Source organism: Protopterus annectens, chromosome 7.part0 (assembly GCF_019279795.1).
Source record: "Protopterus annectens isolate FY-2018-M chromosome 7.part0, PAN1.0, whole genome shotgun sequence".
NCBI classification, from domain to species: Eukaryota; Metazoa; Chordata; order Ceratodontiformes; family Protopteridae; genus Protopterus; species Protopterus annectens.
Window position 1 is genome coordinate 1,025,677,947 of NC_056739.1, and position 11,603 is coordinate 1,025,689,549.

The 11,603-nt window shown below is 46.1% G+C and overlaps 1 protein-coding gene across 1 annotated transcript in view; it reads right to left on the reverse strand.

Annotated features, from left to right (window-relative positions):
- Positions 1 to 11,603, reverse strand: part of DMXL2 (Dmx like 2) — a 1,902,820-nt gene that overhangs the window by 1,500,499 nt on the left and 390,718 nt on the right. The window lies entirely within an intron of this gene.

Sequence of the window (11,603 nt, forward strand, 5' to 3'; positions counted from 1 at the left end):
GTGCACAAGTACCTACTGCACTTCCTCAGTAAAGAAATTCCTAAAGGGAATTAGGACCCTACCATCCAGGCAGTCAGTTGAAAATGGTTTGGGTCAAGGTGCATCAAACATCTCTGTTCTTCTGTGAGCATTTCCATTCTGTGAGGTAGTTTGTGGTAACTGCCAGTGGCCAATTCCAAAAGAAGGGAGAAAGTACAGTTGTGTTCACTTACCATAAATAAAGATGTTTGAGTGTAGTCACTGTTGCAGTCATCACATTTGGGTTGTCTCTGCCAGGGTAGCCCTCGGCTGGCCAAAACAGCAGAGGCTTAGTATTTCTGCATCAGTTGCTGTCACTTCAGGACTGACGTCAGGTCGTCAGTAGTATAAAGTAAAGCAGCCAACGTCATTACATCAGTTTTTCTTGCCCTGTCAGGAGTCCCCAAGTGGAAGCCAGGTTCTGGTGGAAGAACCCCACCAGCAGAAAGTAAATACCAAAATGTCCCTTGTAAGGAGAGAGAAAAAAGATGGAGGGAGGGAAACCAGGACTGCAACAGTGAATACACTCGAACATCTACATTGATTGTAAGTGTACACAACTGTACTATGTTCTTCATGTTTCACTGTTGCAGTCATCACATTTGGGTTGATTCCCAAAGCTGAGGAAAAGAGTGGAGGCAGTCAAGGAAACTAGGGGCTGGCTAGGATGCCCTGCAAGACTGCAGAGGCAAACCCTGCCCTGGATTTGAAGATAGGCAGGTGGTAGTGTTTGATGAAAGTGTGAATAGATGTTCAGGTGGCAGCCTGTCCCTGGTGGGGACTCCTCTGAAGAAAGCTGCAGGGGTGGAGGCTGCTCTGGTGAAGTGAGTCATGACCCCCTTAGGGGGAGGATTTCCATGTTGCTTGTAACAGAAATGGATGCAGTGTGCTATCCATTTGGAAATTGTTTGTTTGGAGATGGCTTTGCCCTCTGCCCCTGCAGCAAAGCTAACCAGCAATTGATCAGACTTTCTGAAGGATTTAGTCCTGTCTAGATATAATCTGAGCTGTCTGTGCATATCTAGAGAGTCCAGGATCTTTTCTCCCTTGTTCTGTGGTTAGGGAAAAAGGTGGGCAAATGAATGGATTGGTTGAGAGCCACACTGGATACAACTTTGGGCATGAAGGATGGGTTAGTCCGGAGGGAGACCCTGTTAGCATGGAAGATGATGAAGGGTTCCACAGCCATGCATGCTTGTAGCTTGGAGATCCTTCTGTTAGAAGTGATGGCCAGAAGGAAAGCTGTCTTCCAGGAGAGAAATTTTAGCTCTGCTAAAGATTCTGCTTCGAAGGGGGGCAGGGTGAGCTTTTCCAATACAAAGTTAACTCATTACATCCGAGTGACGTCTCCAGGTGCATCTGCAGTTACCTCCTACTGCGCCTCTAGGCATCAAATAATGATTGTTCATATTTGCATTAACAATTCCAAAACCATGCTACATACAAAGTATCAGAATGTTTTATCTTGAAGCATACATGATGGCAAACACAATTGTATTGATATTTGATCTATGTCAATGACTATTTGTTAGAACTGTAAGGTGATAACTTCATTTTTTAAAGACTGAAGCCACGCCCACTAGGAGTTAAAGGTACACACTCAAAAGAGCTGTTCTGGAATGGGTCCCAAGCTGGGGTTGGTGCTCTTCTGGGTGGCCTCAAGTTGCTAGCCCCTCTTAGGAATTATTTGATCAGAGGGTGTGAGAAAAGGGTCTGCTCAGTGGGGAAATTAGCAGAGATAGCAGAGGCATGAATTTTAATAGAGGAAAAAGTATAGCAGGTCAGCTAAGTAATGCAGGATGGGAGGGAGAGCTGTGCTGTATCAGCTCCCTTAGCCTGAATCCAGTTCCAGAACCTTTTCCATTTGTCAGCATAAGACTTTCTAGTGCTAGGGCATCTGGCCTCATATATAATACCTAGAACCTGTTTACTGATGTTGGCAGATTGATCAGTGGTTAGGGAATAAGCCAAGCTGCCAAACTGAGGGTCTGCAATTGGGGATGCATGAATTCCCCTTCCCTATGGGTCTGGAGGGTTGGGTCTGAGTGAGATGCCATGGTGGCAGTGGGGACAGGATGCGCAGCAGTGTGTACCAGTGCTGGTGAGGCCAGTCTGGAGCAATAAGAATTGTCCTTGGTTTTTCCTCCCTTATTTTGAGCAGTACCCTGGGGATGAGAGGTAGTGGATGAAAGGCATAGGCCGACAGATTGACTAAGGGGAAGGACAGGGCATCCACTTTCCAAGCCATGCAGTGATGCTCACTAGTGCAGAACTTCCTGAGCTGAAGGTTGGTGTGGGAGGCAAAGAGGTCGACCTTTGGGGTGCCCCATTTCTAAGTTATTAGGGTGAAGGTTCTTTCGTCTAGCTGCCACTTGTGTGGGTCCAGAGGATTTCTGCTTAAGTGGTCTGCCAGAGAGTTTAGAGAACCTGACAGGAATTGTGCTAACAGGTGGAGATGCATGACAGAGGCTTTGTGCCAAAGGGCCATGGCCAGCCTGCATAGATGGTAGAAGTGAGTCCTCCCTGCTTGTTGATGTATCACATCACAATGGTGGTGTCTTTTGATCAGGACAGCCCCTGGGGGGAGAAGGGGCTTGAAATTTGTCAAGGCGTACTGCACAGCTATCTGTTTTTGGCTGATGTGCAGATGGACTTGCTGTGGGCTCTATTGGCCCTGTATGCACCTGCTGTCCAAGTGGCATCCCAGGCATAGTCTGATGCGTCTTGGTGGCGAGGGGTAGTGAGAAGGGTAGTCCCTTGTTGTGGGAACAAGCTGCTGCCCGCCAAAGAAAAACTTTTCTGAAGCAAGGTATCATTGGGTATAAGAGTTTCCAGGTCTTGAGAATGTTGACACCAAAGGCTTTTTAGGTACCACTGAAGTTTCCTCATATGCAGTCTGGCATATGGAATGAGTAGAATGCAAGATGCTATGAACCCCACAGCTTGCAAGATTTTCCTTGCAGATAACTGTGGTCTGGTGGCTAGTTGAAAGAAGTAGGCTGTCATGTAGGTTTGCTTCTCTGGTGAAAGGAATGCCATCTGGGATGCTGTTTCCAGGCTTGCTCCAGGAATATAAACCTTTGGGTGGGTACTTGTTTGGATTTCTTTTCATTGATTCTGTACCCTGGGGAGGTCAGTAGGGATTTTACAAAGGCTAGGTACTTGAGCAGCTTTTCCTGGCTGTCTGCCTAAATTAGGCTGTCATTCAAGTATGAATAAATTTGGATATTCCTTTGTTTGCAAAAGGCAATGGCCAGAGACAGACATTTTGTGGAAACTCTGGGAGCAGTAGATAATCCACAGGGAAGTGCAGAGAACTGAAAGTGCACAGAAACTGCCCTGAAATGCAGACATTTCCTGCATGCTTCCCTGATAGGAATGTGGTGGTAGGCTTCTTTTAGGTCTAGAGTGGCTAGCCAAGCATCCTTGGAGAGCATGGGTATCAGCTGCTGGAGGTTAGCATTTTGAATTTTGGTATCACCTGGAAGGTGTTTAGAATGAACAGAATGAGGGGGGGGGGGTGCCCTCTTTTCTGGGTACCAGAAAAAGTCTGGAGTACAAACCTTGGCCTATTTGTTCTGCAGGAACGTGCTGTATTGCCCACATAGAGAGCAGGAAAAGAACTTGCTTTTGCGACTCTGCCAGCTGGTTTGGAGGTAGATTTGGGAACCCTTATGGAGTTGGAAGGGTGTGGAAAGAAAATCTGTATCCCTGGGACACTATGTTGAGGACCCAGCGGTCATTGGTAATGGTGCCCCAGGTGCTTGCGTGAAAGGAGAATTTTTCTCCTAGGGTTAAGTGAAGGTGGGCAGAGGGAGGGGGTCGGGGAGGAGAGTCACTGTGAGTTCTTATGTGGGGGTGGCTTATAACTCCCTATTTTTGAAGTGGAGGAAGTCCACTCTTTTAATCTCTGCATTCCCTGTGGCTGCTGTCTAGGGGGTCTGCTTCCACTGGGTCTGGGCTGAACTGACCTGTTGGGAGCAGGAAAGGACCAGTGCTTGGAGAGGCAATGCCTACTGAACCTGTGTGGCTGGACTTGTAAGAAATCCTTAACTGTCTATATATATACATAGCTTTTTCTTCCATCTTTTTTAAAACCTCTTCTGCCTTAGTACCAAATAAGTTGTCTTTGTGGAAGGGTGCATCCAACAATTTAGATTTAACATGGTCAGGCAAGGGCTGTTCCTTAAGCCACGCATGTCTTCTAAGGACAGAACCGGTGACTGCTGCCCCGCAAGAAGCTTCTAGGATGTCAAACCCACAGTGCAAGGTGTGTTCAGTTTCTTGACGTGCAAAATGCATTAACTCTTGTAACTCTTTAGATTCTGCACAAGCAGGAAAGGAAGACACTTTTTTGTTTGAGGAGTTCCAGGGCATGTTGCTGAAATTTTAGCATATGGAACTGGCAATTTAGTGCTCTGATAGCAAGAGTAGCAGAGGAGGTGTATACTTTTTTACACCATCTGTCTAGTGCTTGGGAATCCCTATCTGAGGGGGTGGGATTCTTAGCAGAGGTTGCTTTAATTCCTTTAGGGCCTTGAGAAATTACCTCAGGGTCAGCAGTAGGAATTTTACAAAGAAATTTGTGAGAGTCAGGGACTCTAATACCTGTCTGGCTTTCTAGGTGCAGGAGGCAGGGTGTCAGGAGTCAAAATGGATTCCAGGAAAACATCCTTCACAACATCCAGGACTGGGGGAATGGCCAGGGGCCTGTGCTGTGGAAGATTCAAGAATTCCCTGAGCCTCTTTTTAGACTGAGGATAGTCCTGATTGTACCATTGGAAATGCTCCCTTAAGGTATGAAGGGTTTCCCCAAAGGAAAAGTCTTCGGGGGAAGAGGCTGAAGGAATGGAGTCCTCTGCAGCAGAATCTTCATAAGCAGTGAGGGGTTGCATGTCTTCATATTCAGATGCATCAGAGTCATTGGACACATGTTCAGACAAAAGTACTAGGGACAGATCTTTTTCTTTTGGAAGGGGTAGCTCGGCTTCCCCCTGATCAGCATGATAAGGTCTTCTGCCATTTTAAGCATCTGAGACTGAGGCAAGGAAGCATGTGCCTGAGATTGGGTCATCGGTTTCTTGCGTGTGGTTCATACCCTGGGCCTTAACAACTCTGTAGTTTTCGAAAGAACGGTAGATGCGAAAGAAGTCGTTGGTTTATGCTGAGAATCGGTAGTGCAAAGTACTTCCTCGGAAGCCAGTGCCTGCTCAGCAGCTCCGGAGCCATCCAAGTGACAGACAAATGCAAAATCCTTAGTGGAAGAAGAATTTTTTAGTGGAAGAAAGGGTCTCAGTAACGGCCTGCAAATCCACAGAAGCGGACATCAGAGGCTGCTAAAGTGCCTCACTGAGGACCGGAGAACTGAGGACTTGCTTAACAGAAGCACCGTTGGTAGGTTTGGACCTGTGCAGTCTGCCTCTGCCTTTCTTTATGTTTTTTTTGAAGATCTGCTGTCAGATGGCATACCGAAGCCATATTGGAATTCAAGGACTGTAAGTGAAAAAATCTAGCTACAATAAGGGCCTGATGACATACAGTTCTAGTGTTGAACAAAGCACAAAAGCAACAGTGATGCACATCATGGTCTGGGTTCTAAGCAAGTGACACAGTACAAATGAAAGTCTCGGTGTGATATTTGCTTTCCACAGGCGAGACAATTGTTAACGTTTTCTGACATCGGTTAGTGCAAGAAAAAAGGATCCTCAACGAGGTACTTAGCTTTAGAAGACTTCAGCTTCAGTTCTGAAGATGAAACTCAGGTAGCAGCCGACCAGCACTCGTGCAAACCACTTCCACTTTGGGCTCTGTGGCAAGAAAGACTGATGTAATGGCGTTGGCTGCCTTACTTTATACTACTGATGACCTGACGTCAGTCCTGAAGCGACAGAAACTGATGCAGAAATACTAAGCCTCTGGTATTTGGACCAGTTGAGGGCTACCCTGGCAGGGATAACCTAAATGTGATGACTGCAACAGTGAAACATGAAGAGCATCTACTGTTGTGTGAGCCAGGAGGGTGTCATAGCAATGACTTTACGGGATTCCGTCTGAATCTTAAGTAGTACCATGGATATCAGTGGCAAGGGTGGAAAAGCATATAGGAACATTCTTGTCCAAGGAAAGGAAAAAGCATTTGTCCTATAGGCCTTCTTGCAAAAAATCCCAGAGAAGAATTTTTCCAGTTGATTGTTCAGAGAGGAGGCAAAGAGGTCTAGTTGAGGTACTCCCCATAAGTGGAACAAATCTTGGAAGACCCTCAGATCTAATTTCAATTAGTGAGGGCCTGCCCTTGTCCTGCTAAGCTTGCCTGCCATACAATTTTGATCTGAAGGAATATAAGAAGCCTGGAGAGACAGCAAGAGTGAGAGAGTGCTGTAAAGCTATATTTCAAGCTAACATGGCTAGTCTGGAAAAAGGGTATGACCTGTTTTCCCCTTGCTTGTTGATATACTACATAACCTTGGTACTGTCTGTAATGACTTGAAGAGGTCAAGGTGACCAAAGATGATTCAGAGTTGAGCGTCATGATCAGAGCAAGCATCTCATTCATATGCAAGTGCTTGCATCTGTCATTTGGTGTCCAAAACACCTTGAACTTTTTTATTCCTCTTGAAACTGCTCCCCAAGTGATGCCTAAGGCATCTATGCTGACTGACTGCTATGGAGGAAAGGTGGAGAAGAGAAGACCTGGACTTAGGAAAATATGTTTGTTTGTGGGATTTACAGAGATAATGGATGTTAATGCTCAGACCACAGAAAACTCAGGTACCATTTAGTCTTTTCCATGTGGAGTTTGGTCAGGTTTAATAGGAGAATCATGGATGCCATGACACCCAGAATCCTGAGGCATTCTTTCGTAATGACCAAAGTCTGAGTGGAAAACCTTAAAAAAAGATATACATAAACTTCTATTTTTAAGTGGAAGAAAAGCTCTTCACACTTAGGTATCTAGTAGACACCCCAGGAGCACAATCCTGTGTGAAGGAGTTAAAAAAAAACTTTTGAATGTTCTCTTGGAAACTCAGCTTGTGTAAAAGATTTCTAGCAATTTGAAAAATACTCTGCAAGGAAAAGGAAGTTGTCTAAATATGGAAAAATGTGGATATCCTGTAGCTGCAATAAGCTATCTCTGGAGCTAGACACTTTATGAACACTCATGGTGACCTGGACAGTTGTCAGTGTAAAGCAGAGAACAGATAATATGATCTAGACACACAAAACCTTAAGAAACACCTGAAGTCCAGATGAATACAGATGTGATAATATGCATCTTTTAAATCTAGTGTTACCAGGAAACTTAAATGAGAAAGAAAGGATAATAGTTTGTGTGAAGTGACAACATTTTTAAAGAGGGCACTATGACAAAATCATTTAGGAAATAAAGATACAGAACAGGTCTCTAAGCATTTTCTTTCTTTGGCATTAAAAACATCCTGAATTAAAAAAAAAAAAAACTCTTCCAACCTGAAAAGGAGGAACTGGCTCCATTACTCCCTGAGACATATGTTACAGGAAAGGGGGAAATCTGCTGCCAAAGAGAAAGTGGAGATTCAGACTTTCTGGAAAGGAAAAGGGATTTCCAGGGGGAGCAAGGCTTCTCAGTCATTCTAACTTTGTGGACTGTCCTTTGCTTTGAGGGTGGTTCCTGAATTCTTTTTGGACCCCCCCAATGCCATTTATTCTAAAAATGTCTAACAGCATTCTGCTGAAACTGTTTATGTTTCTTGCCAAAACTGGACGAGAAGTTACAGAATTCCTTAGAAAATATGGAAAAGGAGGGCTGAAAATCTTGGATTCCTTGTATCAGTTTACCCTTCTCCCTGCACTTTTTGATAACCTCAGCAGCAGAGGGACAAAAAAAACCCCTAAATATCTTTCCAAAGTAGAAATTTACTAGGTGGTTCTGAGAAGGCAGACAGGCAAGCCTCCTCAAAATACCGTATTTCTCCAATAATATGACCAAGTCATTAGGGCTTATTATCAGGGGATGCCTTATTTACCCCCCCCCCCCTCCCGTACAACAATCTACATTTATTCATGTATAAAGAGCGACATTTATTCAAGTACACAAATTGACATTTATTTGGTACTTTTCTGTTATTGGACAACAGTACTAATTAACGCGTCAACAGTTGTGTGAGAATTCTACATAAACAGTGCAACAAGCATTTCAACTTCAGAATATCCACACCTTGGATTTCACAGTGCAATATTTCATGCTTAACAGAAAGTGAAGAAAAATCTCAGTACATATGTATTGGAGGAAGAAAATAAAACTGAAAGCAGAAGCAATCCATTCTGTTGCCCCAATAATGGAAAAGTTATTCAAATACAGTCATGACATCTTCTTCTGAAACATTGTCATAAGTCTCTAACCCGAGTTCCAGCCTGAATTTCTTGCAAGTCCATTTCTTGTAGAACCATTAGCCCCAATCTGTCATGCCTAGCAATAAAGATCTCCTTATATGAGCACTGCTTGTCCAAGTAGCCTGCACGTAGTGCATTGGCAACACAACTTTCAGTGATTTTATCCCATGAATTTTTCACCCAAGTCACGACCTCTTGCAGGCTAGGCTTCACAAAGTTTCCATGTTGATTTCTCTCCATTCTATTTTCAATGTAGTCATCGAGTTCCTTGTGCAAATGGTCCCTGAATGGCTTGTTTATTGCAATATCAAGAGTCTGGAGATAGGCAGTCATTCCTAGGGGAATCATTATTTGATTTTTTCTTCTCTGTGCTAGGAATTTCTTGATGTCTTTAGCTCGGTGAGTGCTGGCTGAATCCCAGACTAGCAGACCTCTTTCACCACCTTGCAAAACAAGTGGCAGCATGACATCGACCCACTTCCTTATAACTGCTTGTGTGCACCAGGCTTTTTCGGTTTCAAGAATGTAAAATGCCTGAAACACGTTCAATCTTATCTTTCTTGCCCTTACTAATGATTAGAGGTGGGGTTTTCTTTCCATCTAGACGAATTGTCAAAATACAGGTAACACGTGCACTCTCGTAACCAGTGGAGGGAATGTAGATTATCAGGGCACACCTCTGATCAATTGTTATTTGAGATCCTTGGCCCATAAACACTGCAGTTTCATCCATAGAAATCAGGTTGGAAAGTTGGTATTTAGAAAAGTCGATGCCATCAAGAAAGGACTTGAATGCAAGTGCACATTTAATACCTTCAGTATCTTCCAGCTTGAACAGTGCTGTTGATCTTCTTACAGACAGTTCATAATGCTGAAGGAAGACATCCAGCCAATGTTGTGATGCTTTGAATTCTTCTGTGGATATTTCTAACTGTGGTGCCATTGCAAGGGCAAATGCTTGAATATCAGCCCTGTGCACAACCAAAGCCTTTGTTCTCCTGTTAGCAATCCATTCACAGATGATGTCTTCCAGCTCAGTAAATCAGGTTGCCGGCCTAATCCACACTTGCACTTCTTAGCATTTCCTTCATTGGCCTGTTGACTGAGGTTATCGTATGCTACACACTATTTTTGGGCCATTCAGAGATCTAACTTCTTCTCTCAGCAGAAAGCCATTAAATTCTTTCCCGGGGAGTCCTCTATGATTCCTTTCTTGAACTCGATGGAATAGCTCTTTCTTTTTGTACTCATCTTGTCTGGGGGTTGGGGTTAATTGAAGACTTATGAGACCGGAGTGGCAACACAAAATGGCGATGGTTAAGAAGACACAACCACAGACTTCATTATCAAATGCACGTGCTTTGCACGCATTGTCTGTACTTTGACCAATCAAAGTACACCTGCCAGTTTTTATGGGCCAAGGATCTCAACTGTCAAGTGTGAGTGATGATTAGGGTTACAGTTAGAATCGTGGAAGACTCCCAGGAAAAGAATCCTACAACCTTCTGCAAAGGGAAGAAGTTGGGTGTCCAAATGGTCCAAAAATGGTGAGCAGAGTATGATAACCTCAGTCAACGGGTGTCAATATATTATTTTATAATTCAACACTTCCTTCGTGTGTTGTTGACGATCTTAACTGGGGCTTATTTTTGGGGTAGGACTTATAACCACCCTGGAAAACCATTCTAGGCCTTATGCTCTGGTTAGGTGTTATTTACAAAGAAATATGGTATGTAACCCGGGAAAAGAGCTCTCCTGCCTAGGTAGAAGTGGAAGCCATGAGGGGTCCCCTCCTGATAGAAGTCCTTAAGACAGCGTCCTCGACATATCGCAAAGTCCTCTGAGGTGCCCTGGACAGGAGAGCATGGACACACGTAAGTCCAGATGAGGGTCTGGCTGAGGCCTCGCGGACCAGCAGAGTTGCACGAGGCTGGGAAGGATCAGTGGAAAGCTCCCCTGAAAGGCTCTAAGGGCATGGTTGACACATTACGATTTGGCAGCCTCCAGGAATTATGTAAACTGGGAAAAGAGCTCTCCTGCCTGTGTAGCAGTGGAAGCCATGAGGGGGTCCCTCCTGATGGAGGTCCTTAAGGGAGAGAGAGGTGGAAAATGGCCAGGCTGGGAGAGTTGCCACCTGGGTGAGGGGGTCCAGACCACGGCCCCCTCTGAGATGGAAGTCCAGAAGGGGGAGACAGGTGGAAAGTGGTCGGGTAGGGGAGCGCTCCCGCCTGAGTGACAGGGTCCAGATCGTCGGGTAGGGGAGCGCTCCCGCCTGAGTGACAGGGTCCAGATCTTGCCCCCTCCAGTGGGACAGAAGTCCTCAAGAGAGCGTCTGGCAGAAGGCTGCTGAGCCAGGAGTGCTCCTGCCTGGGTGAGCAGGGTTAGGCAGAGGCACCCACAATGGACATCCTTAAGGGAGCAAGTGGTGGGCATCTGTGGGGCCTGGAGAGTTCCTACCAGGCAAGGGGAAGGCATCTGATCTCACCCAGTACACAACTGCATCCCAAAATATCGTAAAGTTCCTGGAACCCCTCTGGACGGGAAAGCAGGGGGGATGCGGAACCCCCCGATGGGAGTGTACCTGCCCCACGGCAGCTGAAGGGAGTTCTGCAGGGATGGCCAGGATCAGAGGGTGGTCCCCCTGAGAGGCTCCAGGGGCACAACGTGGCAGCTTTCAGGAGATCTGGGGAAGACGGGAACTATGGTGCTCTGGACCAGAAAGGAGGGGTACATGGAAGTCCCGATGAGAGCAGGCCTGCCCCTCAGCAGCCGAGGGGAGTTCCATGGGGCCGGCAGGGACTGGAGGGCGGTCCCCCTGAGAGGCTCTGAGGGCACAGGGACAGAGCACAGTTTGGCAGCCTGCAAGGGATATGCAGGAGACTGGGACACTGGTGCTCTGGACCAGAAAGGAGGGTGATCGTGGAAGTCTCGATGGGAGCAGGCCTGCCCCTTAGAGGCTGAGGGGAGTTTCACAGGGCTGGCCAGGATCGGATGGAGGTCCCCCTGAGAGGCTCCAAGGGCATGGGGACAGGGCACAGCTTGGCAGTCTGCAGGGTATATGCAAGAGACGGGGACCGTGATGCTCTGAACCAGAAAGGAGGGGGACGAGGCAGTCATGATGAGAGTGGGCCTACCCCTCAGCGCCAGTCCGCAGGGCCAGCCGGGATCGGAAGGAGGTTCCCCTGAGAGGCTCTGAGGGCATGGGGACAGGGCAT